We start from the raw sequence: 16411 nt of genomic DNA, 5'->3' as shown, positions 1-16411 counted from the left end.
AGAAAAGGGTGGAGGGAATGAGAATGGGGTGGGCACACAGGTGGATTCAAAAGCATCTAGAATGTACTATGCTTAAGGCTGCATGGTAGGGATTATTCTTTATACTTTCTATATAGTGTTATGTATATGATTCTGTATACATATGAAATATTTCATCATTAGAAAAACAATTTAAGCAATGAAACAAAACATAATAAAAGCATAGGTTTTGGAAGCAGGCCAACCTGGGCTGTGCTCCAGACTCTGCTGCTTTATGAACTTGGGATCTGAGCAAGGCTCTTCCCTCTGAGACTAATGACACCTCCTCATGGGCATTGGAGGGGAAACCCAAGAATGAAGTGAGCAGAGCCCACACACAATAGGTGTTCAGCCATGGAAGCAATGATGAGGAAGGTGGGAAGAAGGCCTAAAAGAACTATTAAAAAGCCTTTTAGGGGACTTCCCTGGTGGTGCAGTGGTTGGGAGTCCGCCTGCCAATGCAGGGGACATGGGTTCGAGCCCTGGTCCGGGAAGATCCCACATGCCACAGAGCAACTAAGCCTGTGCGCCACAACTACTGAGCCTGTGCTCCAGAGCCCGTGAGCCACAACTACTGAAGCCCGTGAGCCACAACTACTGAAGCCCATGAGCCACAACTACTGAAGCCCGTGAGCCACAACTACTGAAGCCTGCTCTCCTAGAGCCTGTGCTCCACAACAAGAGAAGCCACCACGACGAGAGGCCCTCGCACCGCAACAAAGAATAGCCCCCACTCGCTGCAACTAGAGAAAGAGCATGTGCAGCAATGAAGACCCAACGCAGCCAAAATAAATAAATAAATAAATAAATTTTTAAAAAAAGGCTTTTATTCTTCTCAAGATGGTGAGAGGCGTTGCGAAAATTTTCAGCAGTAATAATTAACCTGCATGGGGTGCTTTGTAGTTCACAAACCCTCTCTTCCCTGGAGCTGACAACTCTTTGAGGCAAGTGAGAGCAGATAATGTTTGTCGAGAAAGAGTGAATTAGGAGGAGAGGCTGTGAATCTCACCATCACAGGGGCAGATGTTAAACACAATGGACTTTAGACTAAGCAGACCATGAGTTAGTACAGCTGTCGAGGGTTTGAACAGCTCACAGAACCAGATCGATTTGGTGGACATACAGGGAGCCCTGTGCCCCACAGGGCACAGTTACATAGTCTTTCCTGTGTAAATGTTTATGGAAATTGGCCATATATTATGCAATAAAGGTTACTAAGTTTCCAAAAAATCAGGAACACACAGACCATGTTTTCTGACTCTAACGCCATTAAATTAGAAACTGATGACAGAAAAATAACACACGTGTATTTGGAAATTTAAATTTGGGAGTCAAGATAAAATGACAGGGTTTCCCTGGTGGCACAGTGGTTAAGAATCCGCCTGCCAATGCAGGGGACAGGCCCTGGTCCCCTGCAGGGTTCCAGCCCTGGTCCCCGAAGATCCCACATGCTACGGAGCAACTAAGCCCGTGTGCCGCAACTACTGAGCCTGCGCTCTAGAGCCTGTGGGCCACAACTACTGAAGCCCACATGCCACAACTACTGAAGCCAGTGCACCTAGAGCCCGTGCTCTGCAACAAGAGAAGCCACCGCAATGAGAAGCCCGCGCACTGCAACGAAGAGTAGCCTCAGCTCGCTGCAACTAGAGAAAGCCCATGTGCAGCAATGAAGACCCAACGAAGCCAAAAAAAAAAAAAAAAAAAGATAAAATGACATCAACTCTGGCAGAGAGTTTTTAGAAGCTGTAAGTGGTTAGGGCTAGCAGTCTTTGCTAAGGTTGGGCTGACCTGGAGGCCAGGACTTGGAAGGTGATGCCGGTCCTGAGTTCTTACCTTTTATGATTCTTCTCCTGGATCCAGGCTTCAAGTGACTGCTTGCTGTATTCAGACCAAAGTATGTTATTGCTTTTACCCCACTCTGCCCCGTCACTCCTTTTTTCCATATCAAAATCTCCTAGCTGACTCTCAGGGGTAACAGAGAACACATATTTGTTGAAAGCTGGCTGTGTAGCCGGTGCTGGGATTTGGGGCAAATAGACGAATTAGACAAAGTCCTTGTCCGCAATGAGCTCACAGTTGAAAGGAGGAAGGAATATTATCATACCTATTGTATTTATATATATATATATATGAAAGAATATAATATAATCTATTCTTTATATTATATTCAATAGACCCAAACATAATCATGGGGCCCTGGGATGAGTGTCTTTCTAGAGGGATCCAAAAAGACTCTTTGGGTGAAGAGAAAGGCAGGACAGAGGTTGCACAGAAGCATGGGGTGGGATGTGGAAACCCAGCCCAATCGGGATACAATTTCAGGTGCATCTCAATTCAGGAGGATGGGAAGAGGAAGGGCAAATGGAACACCCTGGGGAAGAGAGATGTGAAAGAGGCTTGTTTGTTCGGGAAACAAATGCTCAGGGTGTGGGTGACATAAGTGAAGAGTCTCCATCTCCATGCAGGGGCTAAAAAATGAGAGACCTTGAACCCTAAGGAGTTTGAGTTGGATTCTGTAGGAGAAGGGGAGGTTGTTAGGCAGGGAAGCGACAAGGACTGAGTTTTTTAAAAGTAATCGCTGGCAGAAGAGGAGAAGATGAGTGGGAGGGAGGAAAGAGCAGACCAGGGCAGCTGGCAAAGGGGCTGCTGCGATGGTCTGGGTGAGGGTGATGAAAGCATGATGAATGGATTCTAAGATGCTGGAGACCAATACTCAATGTGTTATCCTCCCAGGAATTTTTATACTTTGACAGGGAACACTACCTTAACCCAAAGGAATGAAACTGTAAAGAGGGCAATTCCTTGGATGGTGACAAGCCAGCTAGAGAGAGGTTTCGGGGGTGAGGAGCCCTTAGGGGGTCCTTTAAGTAGATATCGTGTAGCGGGGGGGGGTGTCACTACATTGTCTTCTATGAGGTTCTGGTTTGTGGTCAACACGAATCTTTGTCCATGTTGCACTGTAAGTGTGATCATAATAGTTATAGCAGAAATGGTATAAAAACATAATTCAACCAGATTTGAAAAGGAAAGCTCTTTCTCCACCTAGATCATCCAACCTTAGCCCGCTGATTCTGAGAGCATGCACTTCCGCAAGGCGGTCAGTGCAATGACGTGATGGGTGGAAACCTGGGCCCCGACCAGCCCAGAGGTAAGAGGCTCTTCCAATCGGTCCCGTCACAGAAGCTGCTGCAGGGCTGCCGCCTCCAGAGCTCAGGACCGGAGGAGAGAGGCCCTGGGGAGGAGAGCCTTGTGCCCAGGGAAATCCCTATGTTGCTTTCAGGTCTGGGATCAGGACTCTCCCTGAAACAGTTTCTCCAGCCCTGAACGATCATTTACCATCCTGGCCAGCACTTGAGTGGGTAGAGAAGGTGTTTGCTACTCACAGTGATGGAGCTGCTGAGAAGAGTGGTCCTTTCCACACTTAAAGATGATGTTAGCCTATCTCTACCCCCCAGGGCTGCTTGGGTTCTTCTATGGTCGTGGGGACGAGTTTCCCTGAGCCACCCACACTCTCACCTGGCTTGTTTGTTGTCTGCACACAGGTATTATGAAGACAGCTGGCTGGAGTTGCAGGTGAGGGGAGGACGCATCCATGGCTCAAGGGTATGACCTGCTTGGGCTATCCAGTATTCCCACACTTGGCCTTGTAAGCCTGGCTCTTGTATACACTTGACAGAGGCGCCTCCCCAGGCTGGCCTGGGGGCATCTCTTCTCCATTCCCACATGGTTCTCTCAAGGCACAAATGTTAATAAGACAGGTGCACCCAGAGTCAACACAGCTCCAAGGAGATGGAAGCTCAGATTTCCTTGGGACCTAATTTCATTGGAGGCCAGCTGATCAACATGGATGTCCAAACATGGTCTAGTCATTTCCAGGACCAGAGTGAGCTGATAGCCCAGGTGGGGATCCACAAGCAATTTGCTTCTTTCTGCAGCTGTCTTGGCTCTGACCTTAACCTACTTCTGCAAAAATGGGTCTGCAGTCCATCTGATTAAGCAGATGTGACAGGAGATGCATCCTCTGGGCAGGGGAAGGGAAGACTGGGGTCTGGCTGCTTCTCAATCTCTACAATTTACATCATATCCTAACCAAGTCTAAGATGCCCCTGTGCAGTCCAGCCAGTGGAAGTGGTAGTGGCTGGTCCCTGGTTCTCCAGAAAGCTAGAACTTGGTGTGAGGGATGCAGAAGTCTCCCAGAATCCTCTGAGTGCTTGGCTCAAGTGGGAGGGGAGACGGAAGGTAGGTGGAAGATGGGTACAGAGATTTATAGCATGTACTCTGGAAGCAAAAGATGCCATTTTTTTTTTTTCCTTCTGAATGTTGAGAGAGTGCTTGACTAATGGCTTGAGAACTTCCAGGAAGACTCTGGAGAGTTCTGGAATACTGATGGTCATTTGGACTCCGGCATTTGTCCTCTGTTGTAAAGGGGCTCACAGAAAGCATTCCGCTTCTAAACCTACTATGGCCCCCACTCCTACACCCCACTGCAGGGAAGACAAGGAAGACAAGACCTGCGTGTGGCACTCATACCTCAATCCCCAATCCCATGCAGGCTCGGAGGATAAGATTCTCTCTTCTGCTCCTCCCAGCCTTCCCCAAGTCAGACTTAGACTCTTGTAGCCAGAGGGACCCTAAGGAGACACCCAAGTCCAAGATTTTCAATCTTAAAGACGCTTGCCCTCTACTGAGAGCATGACAATTTTATGCTGACTGAACCCTGACTCCTGCTGTGGACAGATCTGGACCTTTTTTCAATTTGCAACCCTACTGGCTAAGGTTTTGTTGAACTTTGTATCTTGTGGTGTGTATTATGACAACAGTAAAAAAAAATCAATTTCTGAATATAAAATTAAATTACAATAATGGATATGTTTGTATGAGAGTTCGTAAGCATGGAGTGAGGGGTTTGCCCTTGATCCTGAGGACAGTAGAGAATCATTTATGTAGCTCAGGATATGGCCAGGCTCAGGGCTCAGTGATTTATGCACATCTAGCCACTAATCCTCTCATCAACTCTCTTGAGATAGATACTGACAGTCCCATTTTGCAGATAAGGAAACTGAGGCTTGGGAGGTTGAGAGACTTTCTCCAGGTGTCATAGGTCAGAAGGGCAAAGGCAGGATTAGAACTCATGACTATTTCACCTCAAAACCTACGTGTTTTCCAAGATTCCAAGTGGGCTGGGGAGCTGTCACACCTTTGGGGTCTCTGTCTCATAATTATCAGGCTGGTGCAATATCCCTCATGTCCCTTTCCAGATTTAACAGTTGGTTCAGGATTTCTCAGCAGACCATCTCCTTTTTTAAAAAATTGAGAGGTAATTAACATATACGATTATATTAGTTTCAGGTATATAACATAATGATTCGATATTTGTATATATTGCAAAGTGATCGCCACAATTAGTCTAGTTAACATCTATCACTATACATAGTTACAATTTTTTTTTCTTATCATGAGAACTTTTAGATCTACTCTCTTGGTAACTTTCAGATATGCACTACAGTATTATTAACTATAGTCACATGTTGTACATTACACCCCCAGGACATTTATTTCACAACTGGCCGTTTGTACCTTTTGACCCCCTTCACCCATTTTGCTCACCCCACCCTCTACCTCAGGCAACCACCAATCTATCTGTTCTCTGTATCTAGGAGCTTGGGGTTGGTTTTTTGTTTTGTTTTTTCAGATTCCACATGTAAGTGAGACTATATGGAATTTGTCTTTCTCTGTCTGTTATTTCACTTAGTATAATGCTCTTAAGTTCCATCCATGTTGTCACAAGTGGCAATATTTCTTTCTTTTTTATGTTGGAGTAATATTCATATATATATATATATATATATATATATATATATATATATATATATATATATATATATCACATTTTTTTATTCATCCATTGATGAACACTTAGGTTGCTTCCATGTCTTGGCTGTTGCAAATAATGCTGCAATGAACATGGGGGTGCATATATCTTTTTGAGTTAGAGTTTTCATTTTCCTCCGATAAATACCCAGAAGTGGAATTGCTAGATCATATGGTAGCTCTGTTTTTAATTTTGTGAGGAACCTCCACACTGTTTTCCAGGGTGGCTACGCCAGTTTACCTCCTCACCCGCAGTGCACCAGGGTTCTCAGTAAGGCATCTCCTCCACACCCAGTTGGGCCTGTCCATATCCTACCTGTCTATTTGCCCCTCCACCACGAAACCTTCTCCAGACCACCTGTCCTTTCTGCGGATGCTCTGTCCCGTTTGTGCATCTCCCCTCATTGCCTTCTATTGTCATTCACTGTGCTGTTGTCTCAGTTGCCCTGGAACCATGTGGCCTTGGCTTGGGCTAGGCAACTTCCAACATAGGCCCCACCCTCAGGAAGTGCTCCAGGGTGGGGCTTGGCCAGAGAGGTGAGGAAAGGGGAGGCATGTGGTGAGGAGGAGAGCAACGCTCAGGGGTGGAACCAGCTTTGGCCAAGAAGAGGTGTCGGTCTGGGGCCAGCAGTCTTAATCCCTGAGATTTAAGGGGGAAGGAGGAAATCCCAAGTGCAAAAAAGGGTCCCGGTATGAGTGTTATCAGATGGGAGTTGAGATGACTGTGGGAGGTGAGCCAGAGGTAGGAGACAGGAGCATCCTTCCTGCTGGTGGGTGATGGAGGGGGCCGTATGCCGGAGACGGAAGCTGTGTGGACAATTGCACAGCGGGGGGCAATGCTTTCTTCCTAGTGGGGAAGCAGGCAGGCCCAGACCTCAGAGCCCCACAAAACTGCTGGCATCTGGTCTGTCAGTTTAAAAGCCTGAGGGGTTTTACATTCCAGAGCAGGCCAGAGGGACACAGAAGTTGTCTGGTAAGTAGGGTTTTTAATAACTTCCCTCTTCCTCAGTTGCCATGGCCACGTCTTGGGCATCATCTCATCTCTTGCCTATGAGACACGGGTCATCTGGGCGGGACCTGCTGCCAGGCGAGGCAGGCAGAGCAACAAGGTGCCGGGTAATGGGACGGCAGATACACTGATGAATAAGCCCCAAGTGGTCCCCTTCCTCAAGACACTCACTAGCCACCCGTGTGACGGCAGCGTCTTAGTGTGTCTGAGCCATGGTTGTTCATCTATCTGTAAAATCAGGAAATGTATATCTATCCCAAGATGTCTGGAAGATGTCAAGCTCTTGGTGGGTACTTGAAACAAGGTTAGATTTTTTTTTTTTGAAATTTTTATTGGAGTCTAGTTGGTTTACAATGCTGTGTTAGTTTCAGGTGTACAGCAAAGTGAATCAGATATACATATATATATATATATAAATATAAAACTACTTCTGTGTCCCTCTGGCCTGCTCATGAAACCCCTCAGGCTTTTAAAAAGTTAGGCTAGATGCCACTGTTTTGTGGGGCTCTGAGGTCCGGGCCTGCCTGCTTCCCCACTAGGAAGAAAGTGTCGCCGCCCACCGTGCAATGGATATACATATGCATTCTTTTTCAGAAACAAGGTTAGGTTACCATGCCTTTTTGCCCAGGGCCTATGCTTAAGGTATGCTGGGCACAGCTATTTCTCCTGAGCCCCTTCCCTTCTTCCTCCCGACTCTACCTGATAAGAATTAGCTATTATGCATTTTTTTTCTTTTACCAGTTTCTAAGTGCTTGCTGTCCTAAGTTCTTTACATCCATTATTTAATTGGATCTTTAAAACAACCACCAATATTATTATCCCTATTTCAGAGATTTGGAAGCCAAGGCACGGACAAGTCAAGTAACTTTCCCAAAGTCACACAGCCCATGAGTGAAAAGGTGGGACTTGAATTCAGGGCTCTTCGGTGTCGGTTAGGTTAATCTCAAAGACTAGGTTAATCTGCTCCATCTGGGTGCAGGACTGAGTGAGGAAGCAGCCTGACCACAGGCAGAACTTCAGTGGTTTTGGAGGGTCAAGGTTTCATTCTGAGGAACTACACCCAAACGTCAAAACAAGGACCTAGGTACAGGATATTGACTAAGAGAAACCACACACAAACACCACTTCGCTTAAATGGCTTTCACTTAATTTATTTCCATCAGCAAGCTAGGCAGCAACTGTGGGCTAGTAAGAGGGTCTGGGGGGCACATGCTGTCTTGTCTAGGATGGACCAGTCTCCTCTCAAGGCCTTGGCCACCCCTTATTCTCAGCTCAGCCGGCGCATCTGCTGCTGCCTGTGTTTTGGAATTCTCAGTCCCGATCAGCACAAGGGGGCGGAGCCCCTGAATGGTCAGCGTGCAGTAGTGGCTACTAGTTCATTGCGCTCCACAGAGACCCAGGGAGCTGATGTCTCCCGTGACCTGGGGGGCCGGGCTTGGCACAATGAAAGGAAATGCTGATGTAAAATGTGATGGTTAAATGTATGGGGCAAAAGCAAAGCATTGTTACGGAGGGATTGAATGTCACCTCCCTTGCAAAGGACTAACCTGAAGATCAGGGGCTAATCCTTGCTCGAGGTCACAGATGAAGAAAGTAGCACCAAGACTTGAATCTCAGTGTCCCCAACTCCTTGTCTCTCCCAGCTGGGGTTGGATTCTGAAATTCTTGACTCCAGAATGGGCTGAAGACATGAATGCTCTGAACTGCATGGCTTTCCCTGCAAAGAATGCAGCTTTAGTGAAACACAGAAGATCAGATGATTTTTTGTGTGTATGGGAGCTGTAGGTTTCATCCTCCAGAATGCAGGTCGGTGGAAGCAGGGGCTTTGTTCCTACACATAGGACTGTTGCCGGCACACGCCAGGTGCTCAGTCCCCACAGGCCCACTGAAATGAGTCAGGCAACTTTGTCATTTCCAATCAATACATTGTCCACTTAACCCAGGATTTCCAAACTGGCATTGCCATAACCTGGGGCCTCGGGAAAAACTCTTGTTTCACAAAACACTTTCTTTTTTTTTTAATTTTAATTTTTATTTATTTATTTTTTTAAACATCTTTATTGGAGTATAATTGCTTTACAATGGTGTGTTAGTTTCTGCTTTATAACAAAGTGAATCAGTTATACATATACATATGTTCCCATATCTCTTCCCTCTGGCATCTCCCTTCCTCCCACCCTCCCTATCCCACCCCTCTAGGTGGTCACAAAAGCACTTTCTTAACGAGGGGTATTGTGAACAGGAAACTTGGGAACAGAACCTGGTAGGAGGTAGAAAAGTCAAGACAGAAGTGAAACAAAATGTAGAGAGGAAGGGGAAACCGTCAAGAACTCAAGCTTTCAAAAGATCTGTTTGTATGTTCATTTATTTATATTGCACACCTCCTTTTCTGGAAAGCATTTAAGAGGACTAAACTGTCCAGGAGATGCAGCAGAAATGTGTGCACTGTGGTAGGGGGGTATCCACAAATCCAAACCCTCTGCCTTTTATTGGGGCTGTGACTTTAGGCCAGTTACTTAACCAGCCTGATTCTCCATTTTCCCAGCTAGAACATAGGGGTTGTTAAAGATTAGACACAATGTATATAAAGTGCCCATCAGGGTGGCTTCCTGGCTCACAATAGACCTCAAGTGACTGGAATCTATTATTATTGTTATTTTACCAAAAAGGAGGAGAGAGAAGCCTCCTCGCTGTCATCACCATCATCACCTCCACCCTTATCATCATGACCACCCTTAGCATCATTGTCACTAATACCTATCGAGCGCTCACTGTGGGTCGGGTGCTAAATGTTTTACATGCATTAACTCATTTAATCCTCACAACCTCACATGTAGGGACATGAGGAGAGAGACACAGAGAGAGGTTAAGTGATCTAAGACCACATACCCGGGACGTGGCATCAGTTTAAGTAAGGTGATGGCTCTTGCTAGCATCAGGCTGTGTGCATAACCTGAGATGCCCCCGGATGTAACCAGACCAGTAGCCTTTCTGATGCCCAGCGACATACAGAACGCATGTGAAAAAATTCTAACTGCAAAGCAATATTCAAACATTACATTGATGGCTTGGATAAAATAGAGCATCAGCAAGCACCCTAGACTTCAGATTAAAACTAGCCCCTTCCTCTCCCTGGTTGCTGAACAATGGGGCACAGAGGAACCCCACCGATTTCCAGTTCACTCCTTGTAGCCCATCATTCAATGTCCTCAGGCGGGTCAGTCATCTTGTCCCAAAAACCACAGACAAGAGGCAACAAACTTACCACCCTTTGGCACTTCTACTATTGGAAATAAACACACAGCGGAAATCTCTGGTTAAAATGCATGCAATGTTCCTTTAAAATACACAGGCGCTTTCTAAGACAGGCATTTCACTTGGCAGTTGGACGCTCAAGCCTCCAAATTAAACAAGAGTTTTAGTGAATTGAGCCAATTCATCTGCTTGGTCCCAGTGTAAACGTATACGCCAGTGTGGCCGTGGGTGTCCGTGTGCAGCCAGGGAGTGTTTACATGGTGAGAGTCAAGCCTGGACAGTTAGGATTTGATCCCTCCTTCCTGCTTTTCCTCTGTTGCTCAGCAGAGTCTACTCTTCCCTGTTCAGAGGTGGACATTCTCTGCACGGGGTGAGCTCTCAGCCTGGGGTTCTGGCCCCCAGCTGAGGAATCAATGTACCTCTTATGATGTCCTTTTCCTTTGAGGTTTTGGGCCCATTGCAACAGGTGTGGACACCAGACCCTCATGAACAGAAGGAAGAACAGACTTGAAAGCTCCTTCAAACCAAGCACAAGACTGTCCTTTAGAAAGACAGTGGAGAGATTTGAAAGTGAAACTTTCAGTACGTGAACAAAATATTGTAGAGAATCTTTAAACCTCCATCACACTTCTAACCTTATTCCGTCTCCATTTTACAGATGAGGAAGCCAAGGCACAGAGAGGTTAAGCCACTTTTCTAGAGTTGCACAGGATGCAGTGGCAGATCTGGGATTCACACCTAGGGATCCTGGCTCCAGAGCTCATGTTGAAATCGCTAAGTGTCCTGTCTGCGGCTTCACCATCTGGAGACGGCACAGTCAGGATTTCAGCTTCAAGGTGTCTGCTCGAAGGGCTGACTCTTACGGAATGACTGTGAACTTGGCCAAGTTCATTCATGTTCCTGGGTCTCAGTTTCCTCCTCTGTAAAATGCGGTGACATTATTCATGTGACACATCCTGCTGGATGGTGATAAGGAATAAATGATATAGAAAATGTGTGTGAAAGAGGTTTATGAAGATTATAAAGAGCAGTTAAGAATTATACATGGTTTTAGTGCTTTTTGATCTACAGCGTGTTATAATCGTGCTACTTAATCTTCATGCCAACTCTTTCATCCAAGTCTTATCAATCCCAACTCAAATATGAGGAAATTGATACTCAAAGAGGAAAAGTGACTTCCTTAAGGTCCAGGACATAAGCCAAGTTCTTCTGAATTCAAGCCTAAGACTCTTTTACATGATTCTTTTATGCTAAGAGTTCACAGGGTTTGGGGGCACAGACAGTGTCATGTTCTTTTATTTTATTTTATTTTATGTCTCTCTGATCAGGTAGCATAGTGACTTGAACATGGAAAGGATTTTGTTGGTTTGTTCGTGACTGAATGAATCATGGCTGGATGGAGATGAGGCTTGATTCATCAGAAACTTGGGAAAATGCAAGTTCTGACTGAGTTTCTGATGAATCTAGAATCATCCTGTAACAAAGGCATTGAAAATATATCTAAAAGGTTCCAGTTGACTCTCTTTCTCTCAGGAAGAGAGGTGTGATACACATCAGTGAATCTTCACTGGTGGCCTAAGGATCTTACAATGTCTCCTAGTCATGCAATTATGGAACTTTTAGAATCAGAATGCATCTTGGAAATCATCTGATCCAAATTTCTGCTCAGTGGATAGATTCCCCCCACCACTGTGAACCTCAGTTGGCAGCTGGAGACCCGGGCCAATCCATCCCTTTCTCTTACTTTTCAGAGTTGAAGTTAGATAATTTGGATTCAAGTATCAAACCATCTGTAAGAAATGTAACATCAAGTTATGCCTCAGTTTCCTGATTGGTAAAAGCACACTTTGATAGCTTGCCTTTTTCACTAGCTACACACCTGGGAGATTGTCCCATATCAATATAGAGAGAGCTGCATAACCCTTTCACAGACACACACACACACACACACACACACACACACACACACACTTATTCAATCAGTCCCCCATCGGTATAGCTTATTTCCTATTTTTTTGCCATTGCAAACATTCTCATGATAAACATCCTTGAACAGAAAAAAAAAAGAAAAGCAGGACCTGCTTCACAGGTTGTGGTGACAAATAAATTAATTCCTATAAAGCACTTAGAACAGTGCCTGGCATATAATAAACCCTCTACAAAGGCTAGCTCTGATTATTTTATCTTTGTTAACTGAATAATTGAAATTATTAGAAGGGGAGATTTTGGAATAACTGGAAGAGGAAATGAAGCGAGAAAACACGCAGCATGTTAAGGGAATGCATCAGTCGTGATTAAGTTTAGGTGCGAGCAGCAGTGTAAACCGGGTAGAAGTTTCTTTACACCTTACATTCAAAAAGTTAGGAGGCAGGCAGTCCCGAGCACCCCTGGACTCCATGGCAACAGGGATTCAGGCATCTTTCATCTGAATACTCCGTGATGCGTGGCTTCTCTAGAATATGTCCTGGTCCCAGTTTGCTGCTGGGGCTCTAACCACGATAGCCACATTCCAGCCAGTGGGACGGAAAAAGGCTGGGGAGAGGGGTGGGGACAAAGGGCATGACTTTGCTTTTAAAACCACTCCCAGCAAGTTACACACACCACTTTAACTTCATTGACCAGGACTGAGGTACCCAATCACACAACTGCAAGGAAGGCTGGGAAATGCAGTCTTTAATCTGGCAGCCAGGTGGCCCACAAAAAATCACTCATCTAAGGACTGCAGAAGAAAGACAGAATAGGTATTGGGGGACAGTCAGTGATCATTGCCACAGGGAGTTTGTGGACTCTGGGGAAACGCTGTTGAGCAACCTTTGCTTTGGTAACAGGGAGTCTTTGGGTTCAAGCTAAGAGTTTTGGATTCATGCCTCAAGGATTTTCATTAAAAGTACCTCCATACCCCCAAACCATTGCCTCTCTGAGTCACCGTCCAACAGGCCATTGCACGGGGTGGAGGTTCCCCACTTCCCAAAGTGGGTGTGTATGCTTCAGTCGTTGGCCCTTGGGTTGACTTTGCAAGGGTCTCAGATGTACGCGTGAGGAACTGAGTATCCTGGGTCGCTTGTGGAGTCGGCTCCTGTAACTTACATCATCAAAGATGAGCTTGACTCAGTACTGAGCCCAGGTCAGACCTTGAACATTTGAGCTGCTTTTCTTCTAGAGAGAAAACCATCCCCGATAGAATCTCCTTGAGGCTCTTCTTCTAACCATGTAATGTAGACCTTCTGGTTACTGGAAACATTGAGCAAATCCCATTCTCACTGACTGGGGCCTGCCTGTGTTCATTAGAGTTCCTTCTCTTATTCTGTACCCGATCTTGCTTTCTCGTTCCAGTAAATGATCCCTGTCTACAGTGGTTTCCACGTGCAGCAGGAATTTTGTCAGGATGCACATTAATTAATTTCTGGAAATCAAAGCAACCTTGGGAGCAGTGATTTCCCCTACGTGGAGGATAATCTCTCTCTTTTTCTCTCTCTGTCTCCCTCCTTCCCTCCTTCTTTCTATTTAGAAATGCCATGGAACATGGGGCAGGGTTGTTGGCTGCCCTGTGACCCATTTCCTCAGCGGGACCCTCAGAGGGGACAGGAGGTAATTTGGAAAGAAAGATGGCCTCAGTCAGACCCACGAGAGGGTCTCCTGCGGTCACAGTCTCCAGTGAGGGGCTGCTTGGTTTTCGGAGGAACTGAGTGCATTTGTATGAGTGTGACTCCTCTCTGGGGCCAGATTGTGGAATAAGTGGAGTTGGCTTCAGCGCCGTCTAGCTCCACTTCATAAACCTCCAGCTCCCTCCTGGGCTCCCCACGCTCAGAGTACTCTGCCCATCTTCGTTCCTCTCTGTTGTCTAAGAGTTTCCCATTCTCCTACATGTTTCTTAACTACTCCGTTACTGACTTCTCCCCAAACCACTTAGCATTTTAAAGGTACTGGGCTAGAGATAGATGAAGGAGTCCTCACTAAACATGTTGAATAACTGAACCAAACTTGAAGCAAAAATGGGATTTTGAGGTAGTCAGACAAATGTTAGGAATTTAAAGAAATCATCAACATTTGCATCAAGGGTTTGGCGATTGACAACTTCCCCTCCCCCACCCTGCCAAGGTCATACAGATAGTAAATTGTGGAGGTGAGTTTCCAACCCAGATTCTCTGCTGATCACCGTTCCAGGCCCCAAGGGGGATTTCAGAAAGGTCAACAGAGTGACATTTGGGGGCAGGTGGGTCTTTCAGGGTAGGTCTTGCCCCTCCCTCACAGACCGGCTCTGCTGCCTCCGGGGTGGGCTTGGGCTCGGGGAGTGGACCTCCAGGAGAAGTTAAATAAATAGGAATTTGGGTTCCCAATTCAACTCGAATCTAGCTGGGAGGACAGCTGACCAGGAATCACAGAACTGGGGAGGTGAACCAGCGGCAGATTTTTGTAGGAGAAATTGGAAGGAGTCTGGGGCAACCTTTCCACCTCTTTCTTCTCCTCGACTCAACCTGAAAGTACGTCAAATAATGTGGTTTCAGCTCCGTTTAGTTTCTTTCAACCTGAAAGTCAAAGTTTCTCTCCAAAGGAGGGAAACCTGCATGAATCGAAACTGAAAGAAGTTAACTCAAAGCCCTGTGAACTGAAACTGATGAATTTCACACAGCTCCGGTTCATTTTTCTCTTCTCCCATCCACCCCAACACCCCCGATCATATTCATTCAGGGAACGAGTCCGATGTAGATGTTTTTCCAACTGCCAGGCTCAAAACACCATCAGCACACCAAGCTTATATTCTATAGTTACGATGACTCAAGATGGCAAGGAATTGTGCTTGCTTTATCTACCACTGGCTTTGCCAGGCTGGACTCATCGGAAGGATGGTTCCTTTTAGGGTAGAAAGCCCTTTGCATAGAGGGCTGGGCAAATTCACAGGATACCTGGGCTATTGGAAGGAATACCGCTTTCAGAGATGAAAACGTCTGCTTTCCTTTCTGCCCTCTTTGAATGAATAGTCTCTTCCCTCCCATGAGAAGACGGAAGCATCAGATGCTACTCAGAGGGCCTGACCCTGATGCAATGAAAGGCAGTAGCTGAGACCACTCAGGCTCATCTAACGCTGGAATAACCAGTGGGTGACTGTGGAATGTGATTTGGAGGTTTCCATCCAGGGCTTGCTTCCAAAACATCTCTCCCGTAGCCCCCAATGCCCACCATCAGGGTCCCCAAGGGAGTCATCAACTCTAGGAAGCACGTTGAATGTTGAAGCCCTGCTGACAGCGTGAGCAACTCCCTGTCTCCTATGGGCTACCTGGAGAGAAAAGAGTAATTTACTGGACAAAAAAAATGTGCCAAAGTAGAAATTCCTTCATCATTTGGGTGGGTTTCTTAACCACTTCTTGTATTTTACTTGAGTCTTCTGTCAACTCAGGAAGGGGCCTGAGGGGAGGAAGGGAACCAAATGGAATGGAAATGAATATTTAATTGTGTCTTTCGCAAAGAGTCTTCATGCATGCTATCTCAATTCATTTTCCCAGGACGTGTTTACCAATGGCTGTTCTGAAACAGAGACAAGCCCAAGGTCTAGGAAGGGACCGAGCAGGATTCAAACTCCCATCTCTCTGACTCCTTCCATAATTTCCATGCTTTCTCTCTAAATGAAGGGATTTTCAAGATCGCCTAGTACAATCTGCCCATTTTATTGAGGAGCAAGCTGAGGCCACAAAGACCTCACCTAAAATCATACAGCTAGTTGATGTCAAAGGAGGGGAAGACCATGTTTCTCGGTTCCTAAACCAAGAATTCTTTCAACTACGCCCCACGACTGCAACAGGAAGAGTCAAAAGGCCTTTTGCAAAGGCCAATGAAAAAATAATCAGGGTATGACTATGGGGTGGAGAGGGGAGTGATTTATATTTTAAACATTGTTGGAGGGAAATTATATATGAGCCTTCTTGCTGCAAGTTTTCATTATTATAAGCAGAATATTTCTTTCTGTTGCAAAAATGAACCTAGCATAGTGAACGCTGGAATTTACTGTAAACAGATTCTCTACAGGTCTGGATTAAAAATACCAAGGTCCCGGTGATTCTAATGTGTACCCAGAGACGAAAACCACTGTGAAAACTCAGTAAGAGTAATTTTATTAACTTCTTTGCCTTTAAACTCACCTTAAATGAAAGTGTTTTGAAATTATCATAATTCAGCCTGTGAATTAAGATCCTACCTTTGTAGGGTGCCATCTGCAGAATTTCCGCAGACTGGCTAGATTGCAGAAGGGTAGATGTTTCTCCT

This window comes from Balaenoptera ricei, chromosome 11 (assembly GCF_028023285.1).
Source record: "Balaenoptera ricei isolate mBalRic1 chromosome 11, mBalRic1.hap2, whole genome shotgun sequence".
NCBI classification, from domain to species: domain Eukaryota; kingdom Metazoa; phylum Chordata; class Mammalia; order Artiodactyla; family Balaenopteridae; genus Balaenoptera; species Balaenoptera ricei.
This window is presented reverse-complemented; position numbering follows the sequence as displayed.